Raw genomic sequence first — 8,957 nt, forward strand, 5'->3', positions numbered from 1 at the left:
CATAAAGCTGAGCAGACCGTGTTCCACATCATACCGTGCAGCATAGTTTCAGTCACTGTGTCTGTTTTGCAGAATAAGAGTCCCAAAGAATGTTCTCCACCATAAAACCGGAGGTAGCATTACAATCCGAGAACGACAGATCACATTGTGAGGATGCTCTGACCTCGGAGCCAGTTCGAAAAGCCACTTTCCTTGCCTTTTGCCTTAACCGTGCAATTTGCTGCAGAGATGTTCATTCCTGGACATGAGCCATATGGATACCAACTGAGTTGGAAACCTGTGTGGGAATCGACGAGAAGCGACTCAATAAATTTTGCTAAATTCGGTGGTGCTTTTTAGAAATGCAGTTTCTGTTCACGTCAATCTAAAAGACAGTTTCTGAACATAGTAACAGAACATAGTAATAGTCACCCCACCCCCACTCCGGAAGAGGTGGTAACTGCCCTTGAGTGCTTTTTGTTCTCGATGTGAAGAGCTCTCACGCCTGAGTCACCTTCACGTCTCTGGTTGCTGAGTGAATCACAAAGAAGGAGTTTCACCAGAGCTGCAACTGCCTCACTTCCCCACTCGCCCTCCCCCCGTTTACATTTTCCTGCTCGTCAGTGGTTTAAAGAAAAACAAATGGATGCGATGTCATTCTGTTGCCTCTCTGTCGATTCCTCTGTTTCATTCCAACGTGGCTTAGATCTCGGGGCGCACCTTAATACTCGTGACGCTATGAAAGCACAGACCCAGACGTTCCTCTGAGAGTGTAATTTCTTTCATTGCTGTTGCTGATTGAATGAGCCACTAACGTGCGAATTGCACCAGAACATGATTCAAGATATCTGGTGCCAATTCTCGCACGTTGAATAACGATTGACAGCTTCCAAATGAGGTCTTTCTGAGACGACCTTGGGGTAGATTTGACAGACAGACAAGTTCAGGAATTCGTGGTGCGCTGTGACAACAGAGCATTTGCTTCTTTCCTGTCTTAAAGGCTGCAGTTGAATAACAAAGCAGTTTCCGCCCAGTTTCGAACTGGGCACCTTTCGCGTGTGAGGCGAACGTGAAGACCACTACACTACAGAAACAAGCCGCTCGCGCCCGTGCTGCGGCTCAGTGGCATCCAGCACTGAAAGTTGAACCCATTCCACGTTTCACCTTTCTGTTTCCAATAGCTCGTTGTTGTCCAGCGTCACTGACACCTTGAAAACGTAAAGAAAAACACGCTTCCAACTCAGTTCCAATACGTTTTCAGCTCAGTTGGTATCAATATGGCTCATGTTTAGGTGTGAATATCTCTGCATCAAATTGCACGTTATTCGTAAAATGCAGAAAAACCTGCACCAATACCTGTCTCCTGTTATTAAACAGTTATAGACTTAAACACAAGCACACAACCTTCCACCACTACCCTATCTCCTACCATTAAGCAGATATATGCAGAAACACACACAACCCTCCATCATCACGCTGTCTCCTTCCATTAAATAGATGTACACAGAAACTCATCCACCAAAACCCTGTTTCTTGCCAGGAATCAGATATACACAGAAACACACAACACAAGCCTCCACCACCACGTTGTCTCACGCTATCAAGCTGATATACACAGAAGCACACACACACAACTCTGCACCAACACCTTGCCTCCGAACAATAAACAGATATACACAGAAACACACAAATCTCTAAACCACCTTCCTGTCTCCTGTCATTAAACAAATATAACAGAAACACACACAAACACAACCCTTCCCCACCACATTGTTTTTTGTCATTCAACAAATATACACAGAAACCCACACACAATCATTCACGACCGTCCTGTCTCCTGCCATTACACAGATCTACACAGAAACACACACACACACACTCACACACGCAATGGTCCACCATCACACACTCACCGGCAACTAAACAGGTATAAAAAGAAACACACACACATCTCGACACCATACCCCTGTCTCCTGCTATTAAATAGACATACACAGAAACACACACACGCACACACAACCCTTGACACCCAATTTCTTTCTTGTCATTAAGTAGATATATACAGAAACACACAACCAACCCTCCACGACCACCCTGTCTCCCGCACTTGAACAGATATACACAGAAACACATACACACATGGTTTTCTGCAATTAAACAAATATACACAGGAACACGCACACACACGCACACACAATCCTTGATACCCAATTTGACTCCTGTCATTGCGCAGATATACACAGAAACACACACACACAACCCTCCACCTGTCTCCTGTAATTAAACAGATATGTACAGAAATACACACACAAAACTCAAGCACCACCCTGTCTCCGGCTATTAAACAGTTATACACAGAAACACACACTCACCATCCTCTACCACCACGCTGTCTGCTGCTATTAAACAGATATACACAGGAACACAAACACACACAACCCTCCATCACCACCCTGTCTCCTTGTGGTGCTGGAGGAGAGGGCCGGTGTGGTGCTGGAGGAGAGGGCCGGTGTGGTGCTGGAGGAGAGGGCCGGTGTGGTGCTGGAGGAGAGGGCCGGTGTGGTGCTGGAGGAGAGGGCCGGTGTGGTGCTGGAGGAGAGGGCCGGTGTGGTGCTGGAGGAGAGGGCCGGTGTGGTGCTGGAGGAGAGGGCCGGTGTGGTGCTGGAGGAGAGGGCCGGTGTGGTGCTGGAGGAGAGGGCCGGTGTGGTGCTGGAGGAGAGGGCCGGTGTGGTGCTGGAGGAGAGGGCCGGTGTGGTGCTGGAGGAGAGGGCCGGTGTGGTGCTGGAGGAGAGGGCCGGTGTGGTGCTGGAGGAGAGGGCCGGTGTGGTGCTGGAGGAGAGGGCCGGTGTGGTGCTGGAGGAGAGGGCCGGTGTGGTGCTGGAGGAGAGGGCCGGTGTGGTGCTGGAGGAGAGGGCCGGTGTGGTGCTGGAGGAGAGGGCCGGTGTGGTGCTGGAGGAGAGGGCCGGTGTGGTGCTGGAGGAGAGGGCCGGTGTGGTGCTGGAGGAGAGGGCCGGTGTGGTGCTGGAGGAGAGGGCCGGTGTGGTGCTGGAGGAGAGGGCCGGTGTGGTGCTGGAGGAGAGGGCCGGTGTGGTGCTGGAGGAGAGGGCCGGTGTGGTGCTGGAGGAGAGGGCCGGTGTGGTGCTGGAGGAGAGGGCCGGTGTGGTGCTGGAGGAGAGGGCCGGTGTGGTGCTGGAGGAGAGGGCCGGTGTGGTGCTGGAGGAGAGGGCCGGTGTGGTGCTGGAGGAGAGGGCCGGTGTGGTGCTGGAGGAGAGGGCCGGTGTGGTGCTGGAGGAGAGGGCCGGTGTGGTGCTGGAGGAGAGGGCCGGTGTGGTGCTGGAGGAGAGGGCCGGTGTGGTGCTGGAGGAGAGGGCCGGTGTGGTGCTGGAGGAGAGGGCCGGTGTGGTGCTGGAGGAGAGGGCCGGTGTGGTGCTGGAGGAGAGGGCCGGTGTGGTGCTGGAGGAGAGGGCCGGTGTGGTGCTGGAGGAGAGGGCCGGTGTGGTGCTGGAGGAGAGGGCCGGTGTGGTGCTGGAGGAGAGGGCCGGTGTGGTGCTGGAGGAGAGGGCCGGTGTGGTGCTGGAGGAGAGGGCCGGTGTGGTGCTGGAGGAGAGGGCCGGTGTGGTGCTGGAGGAGAGGGCCGGTGTGGTGCTGGAGGAGAGGGCCGGTGTGGTGCTGGAGGAGAGGGCCGGTGTGGTGCTGGAGGAGAGGGCCGGTGTGGTGCTGGAGGAGAGGGCCGGTGTGGTGCTGGAGGAGAGGGCCGGTGTGGTGCTGGAGGAGAGGGCCGGTGTGGTGCTGGAGGAGAGGGCCGGTGTGGTGCTGGAGGAGAGGGCCGGTGTGGTGCTGGAGGAGAGGGCCGGTGTGGTGCTGGAGGAGAGGGCCGGTGTGGTGCTGGAGGAGAGGGCCGGTGTGGTGCTGGAGGAGAGGGCCGGTGTGGTGCTGGAGGAGAGGGCCGGTGTGGTGCTGGAGGAGAGGGCCGGTGTGGTGCTGGAGGAGAGGGCCGGTGTGGTGCTGGAGGAGAGGGCCGGTGTGGTGCTGGAGGAGAGGGCCGGTGTGGTGCTGGAGGAGAGGGCCGGTGTGGTGCTGGAGGAGAGGGCCGGTGTGGTGCTGGAGGAGAGGGCCGGTGTGGTGCTGGAGGAGAGGGCCGGTGTGGTGCTGGAGGAGAGGGCCGGTGTGGTGCTGGAGGAGAGGGCCGGTGTGGTGCTGGAGGAGAGGGCCGGTGTGGTGCTGGAGGAGAGGGCCGGTGTGGTGCTGGAGGAGAGGGCCGGTGTGGTGCTGGAGGAGAGGGCCGGTGTGGTGCTGGAGGAGAGGGCCGGTGTGGTGCTGGAGGAGAGGGCCGGTGTGGTGCTGGAGGAGAGGGCCGGTGTGGTGCTGGAGGAGAGGGCCGGTGTGGTGCTGGAGGAGAGGGCCGGTGTGGTGCTGGAGGAGAGGGCCGGTGTGGTGCTGGAGGAGAGGGCCGGTGTGGTGCTGGAGGAGAGGGCCGGTGTGGTGCTGGAGGAGAGGGCCGGTGTGGTGCTGGAGGAGAGGGCCGGTGTGGTGCTGGAGGAGAGGGCCGGTGTGGTGCTGGAGGAGAGGGCCGGTGTGGTGCTGGAGGAGAGGGCCGGTGTGGTGCTGGAGGAGAGGGCCGGTGTGGTGCTGGAGGAGAGGGCCGGTGTGGTGCTGGAGGAGAGGGCCGGTGTGGTGCTGGAGGAGAGGGCCGGTGTGGTGCTGGAGGAGAGGGCCGGTGTGGTGCTGGAGGAGAGGGCCGGTGTGGTGCTGGAGGAGAGGGCCGGTGTGGTGCTGGAGGAGAGGGCCGGTGTGGTGCTGGAGGAGAGGGCCGGTGTGGTGCTGGAGGAGAGGGCCGGTGTGGTGCTGGAGGAGAGGGCCGGTGTGGTGCTGGAGGAGAGGGCCGGTGTGGTGCTGGAGGAGAGGGCCGGTGTGGTGCTGGAGGAGAGGGCCGGTGTGGTGCTGGAGGAGAGGGCCGGTGTGGTGCTGGAGGAGAGGGCCGGTGTGGTGCTGGAGGAGAGGGCCGGTGTGGTGCTGGAGGAGAGGGCCGGTGTGGTGCTGGAGGAGAGGGCCGGTGTGGTGCTGGAGGAGAGGGCCGGTGTGGTGCTGGAGGAGAGGGCCGGTGTGGTGCTGGAGGAGAGGGCCGGTGTGGTGCTGGAGGAGAGGGCCGGTGTGGTGCTGGAGGAGAGGGCCGGTGTGGTGCTGGAGGAGAGGGCCGGTGTGGTGCTGGAGGAGAGGGCCGGTGTGGTGCTGGAGGAGAGGGCCGGTGTGGTGCTGGAGGAGAGGGCCGGTGTGGTGCTGGAGGAGAGGGCCGGTGTGGTGCTGGAGGAGAGGGCCGGTGTGGTGCTGGAGGAGAGGGCCGGTGTGGTGCTGGAGGAGAGGGCCGGTGTGGTGCTGGAGGAGAGGGCCGGTGTGGTGCTGGAGGAGAGGGCCGGTGTGGTGCTGGAGGAGAGGGCCGGTGTGGTGCTGGAGGAGAGGGCCGGTGTGGTGCTGGAGGAGAGGGCCGGTGTGGTGCTGGAGGAGAGGGCCGGTGTGGTGCTGGAGGAGAGGGCCGGTGTGGTGCTGGAGGAGAGGGCCGGTGTGGTGCTGGAGGAGAGGGCCGGTGTGGTGCTGGAGGAGAGGGCCGGTGTGGTGCTGGAGGAGAGGGCCGGTGTGGTGCTGGAGGAGAGGGCCGGTGTGGTGCTGGAGGAGAGGGCCGGTGTGGTGCTGGAGGAGAGGGCCGGTGTGGTGCTGGAGGAGAGGGCCGGTGTGGTGCTGGAGGAGAGGGCCGGTGTGGTGCTGGAGGAGAGGGCCGGTGTGGTGCTGGAGGAGAGGGCCGGTGTGGTGCTGGAGGAGAGGGCCGGTGTGGTGCTGGAGGAGAGGGCCGGTGTGGTGCTGGAGGAGAGGGCCGGTGTGGTGCTGGAGGAGAGGGCCGGTGTGGTGCTGGAGGAGAGGGCCGGTGTGGTGCTGGAGGAGAGGGCCGGTGTGGTGCTGGAGGAGAGGGCCGGTGTGGTGCTGGAGGAGAGGGCCGGTGTGGTGCTGGAGGAGAGGGCCGGTGTGGTGCTGGAGGAGAGGGCCGGTGTGGTGCTGGAGGAGAGGGCCGGTGTGGTGCTGGAGGAGAGGGCCGGTGTGGTGCTGGAGGAGAGGGCCGGTGTGGTGCTGGAGGAGAGGGCCGGTGTGGTGCTGGAGGAGAGGGCCGGTGTGGTGCTGGAGGAGAGGGCCGGTGTGGTGCTGGAGGAGAGGGCCGGTGTGGTGCTGGAGGAGAGGGCCGGTGTGGTGCTGGAGGAGAGGGCCGGTGTGGTGCTGGAGGAGAGGGCCGGTGTGGTGCTGGAGGAGAGGGCCGGTGTGGTGCTGGAGGAGAGGGCCGGTGTGGTGCTGGAGGAGAGGGCCGGTGTGGTGCTGGAGGAGAGGGCCGGTGTGGTGCTGGAGGAGAGGGCCGGTGTGGTGCTGGAGGAGAGGGCCGGTGTGGTGCTGGAGGAGAGGGCCGGTGTGGTGCTGGAGGAGAGGGCCGGTGTGGTGCTGGAGGAGAGGGCCGGTGTGGTGCTGGAGGAGAGGGCCGGTGTGGTGCTGGAGGAGAGGGCCGGTGTGGTGCTGGAGGAGAGGGCCGGTGTGGTGCTGGAGGAGAGGGCCGGTGTGGTGCTGGAGGAGAGGGCCGGTGTGGTGCTGGAGGAGAGGGCCGGTGTGGTGCTGGAGGAGAGGGCCGGTGTGGTGCTGGAGGAGAGGGCCGGTGTGGTGCTGGAGGAGAGGGCCGGTGTGGTGCTGGAGGAGAGGGCCGGTGTGGTGCTGGAGGAGAGGGCCGGTGTGGTGCTGGAGGAGAGGGCCGGTGTGGTGCTGGAGGAGAGGGCCGGTGTGGTGCTGGAGGAGAGGGCCGGTGTGGTGCTGGAGGAGAGGGCCGGTGTGGTGCTGGAGGAGAGGGCCGGTGTGGTGCTGGAGGAGAGGGCCGGTGTGGTGCTGGAGGAGAGGGCCGGTGTGGTGCTGGAGGAGAGGGCCGGTGTGGTGCTGGAGGAGAGGGCCGGTGTGGTGCTGGAGGAGAGGGCCGGTGTGGTGCTGGAGGAGAGGGCCGGTGTGGTGCTGGAGGAGAGGGCCGGTGTGGTGCTGGAGGAGAGGGCCGGTGTGGTGCTGGAGGAGAGGGCCGGTGTGGTGCTGGAGGAGAGGGCCGGTGTGGTGCTGGAGGAGAGGGCCGGTGTGGTGCTGGAGGAGAGGGCCGGTGTGGTGCTGGAGGAGAGGGCCGGTGTGGTGCTGGAGGAGAGGGCCGGTGTGGTGCTGGAGGAGAGGGCCGGTGTGGTGCTGGAGGAGAGGGCCGGTGTGGTGCTGGAGGAGAGGGCCGGTGTGGTGCTGGAGGAGAGGGCCGGTGTGGTGCTGGAGGAGAGGGCCGGTGTGGTGCTGGAGGAGAGGGCCGGTGTGGTGCTGGAGGAGAGGGCCGGTGTGGTGCTGGAGGAGAGGGCCGGTGTGGTGCTGGAGGAGAGGGCCGGTGTGGTGCTGGAGGAGAGGGCCGGTGTGGTGCTGGAGGAGAGGGCCGGTGTGGTGCTGGAGGAGAGGGCCGGTGTGGTGCTGGAGGAGAGGGCCGGTGTGGTGCTGGAGGAGAGGGCCGGTGTGGTGCTGGAGGAGAGGGCCGGTGTGGTGCTGGAGGAGAGGGCCGGTGTGGTGCTGGAGGAGAGGGCCGGTGTGGTGCTGGAGGAGAGGGCCGGTGTGGTGCTGGAGGAGAGGGCCGGTGTGGTGCTGGAGGAGAGGGCCGGTGTGGTGCTGGAGGAGAGGGCCGGTGTGGTGCTGGAGGAGAGGGCCGGTGTGGTGCTGGAGGAGAGGGCCGGTGTGGTGCTGGAGGAGAGGGCCGGTGTGGTGCTGGAGGAGAGGGCCGGTGTGGTGCTGGAGGAGAGGGCCGGTGTGGTGCTGGAGGAGAGGGCCGGTGTGGTGCTGGAGGAGAGGGCCGGTGTGGTGCTGGAGGAGAGGGCCGGTGTGGTGCTGGAGGAGAGGGCCGGTGTGGTGCTGGAGGAGAGGGCCGGTGTGGTGCTGGAGGAGAGGGCCGGTGTGGTGCTGGAGGAGAGGGCCGGTGTGGTGCTGGAGGAGAGGGCCGGTGTGGTGCTGGAGGAGAGGGCCGGTGTGGTGCTGGAGGAGAGGGCCGGTGTGGTGCTGGAGGAGAGGGCCGGTGTGGTGCTGGAGGAGAGGGCCGGTGTGGTGCTGGAGGAGAGGGCCGGTGTGGTGCTGGAGGAGAGGGCCGGTGTGGTGCTGGAGGAGAGGGCCGGTGTGGTGCTGGAGGAGAGGGCCGGTGTGGTGCTGGAGGAGAGGGCCGGTGTGGTGCTGGAGGAGAGGGCCGGTGTGGTGCTGGAGGAGAGGGCCGGTGTGGTGCTGGAGGAGAGGGCCGGTGTGGTGCTGGAGGAGAGGGCCGGTGTGGTGCTGGAGGAGAGGGCCGGTGTGGTGCTGGAGGAGAGGGCCGGTGTGGTGCTGGAGGAGAGGGCCGGTGTGGTGCTGGAGGAGAGGGCCGGTGTGGTGCTGGAGGAGAGGGCCGGTGTGGTGCTGGAGGAGAGGGCCGGTGTGGTGCTGGAGGAGAGGGCCGGTGTGGTGCTGGAGGAGAGGGCCGGTGTGGTGCTGGAGGAGAGGGCCGGTGTGGTGCTGGAGGAGAGGGCCGGTGTGGTGCTGGAGGAGAGGGCCGGTGTGGTGCTGGAGGAGAGGGCCGGTGTGGTGCTGGAGGAGAGGGCCGGTGTGGTGCTGGAGGAGAGGGCCGGTGTGGTGCTGGAGGAGAGGGCCGGTGTGGTGCTGGAGGAGAGGGCCGGTGTGGTGCTGGAGGAGAGGGCCGGTGTGGTGCTGGAGGAGAGGGCCGGTGTGGTGCTGGAGGAGAGGGCCGGTGTGGTGCTGGAGGAGAGGGCCGGTGTGGTGCTGGAGGAGAGGGCCGGTGTGGTGCTGGAGGAGAGGGCCGGTGTGGTGCTGGAGGAGAGGGCCGGTGTGGTGCTGGAGGAGAGGGCCGGTGTGGTGCTGGAGGAGAGGGCCGGTGTGGTGCTGGAGGAGAGGGCCGGTGTGGTGCTGGA

The 8,957-nt window shown here is 63.7% G+C and overlaps 1 non-coding gene across 1 annotated transcript; it reads right to left on the reverse strand.

Annotated features, from left to right (window-relative positions):
- Positions 1-1,000: 1,000 nt before the first annotated feature.
- trnav-cac lies at positions 1,001-1,073 on the reverse strand. The gene has a single exon. It is a non-coding gene; the product is annotated as a tRNA-Val (tRNA).
- Positions 1,074-8,957: the final 7,884 nt, after the last annotated feature.

The sequence above is a fragment of the Chiloscyllium plagiosum genome, unplaced genomic scaffold (assembly GCF_004010195.1).
Source record: "Chiloscyllium plagiosum isolate BGI_BamShark_2017 unplaced genomic scaffold, ASM401019v2 scaf_13439, whole genome shotgun sequence".
In the NCBI taxonomy this organism is placed as follows: Eukaryota; Metazoa; Chordata; class Chondrichthyes; order Orectolobiformes; family Hemiscylliidae; genus Chiloscyllium; species Chiloscyllium plagiosum.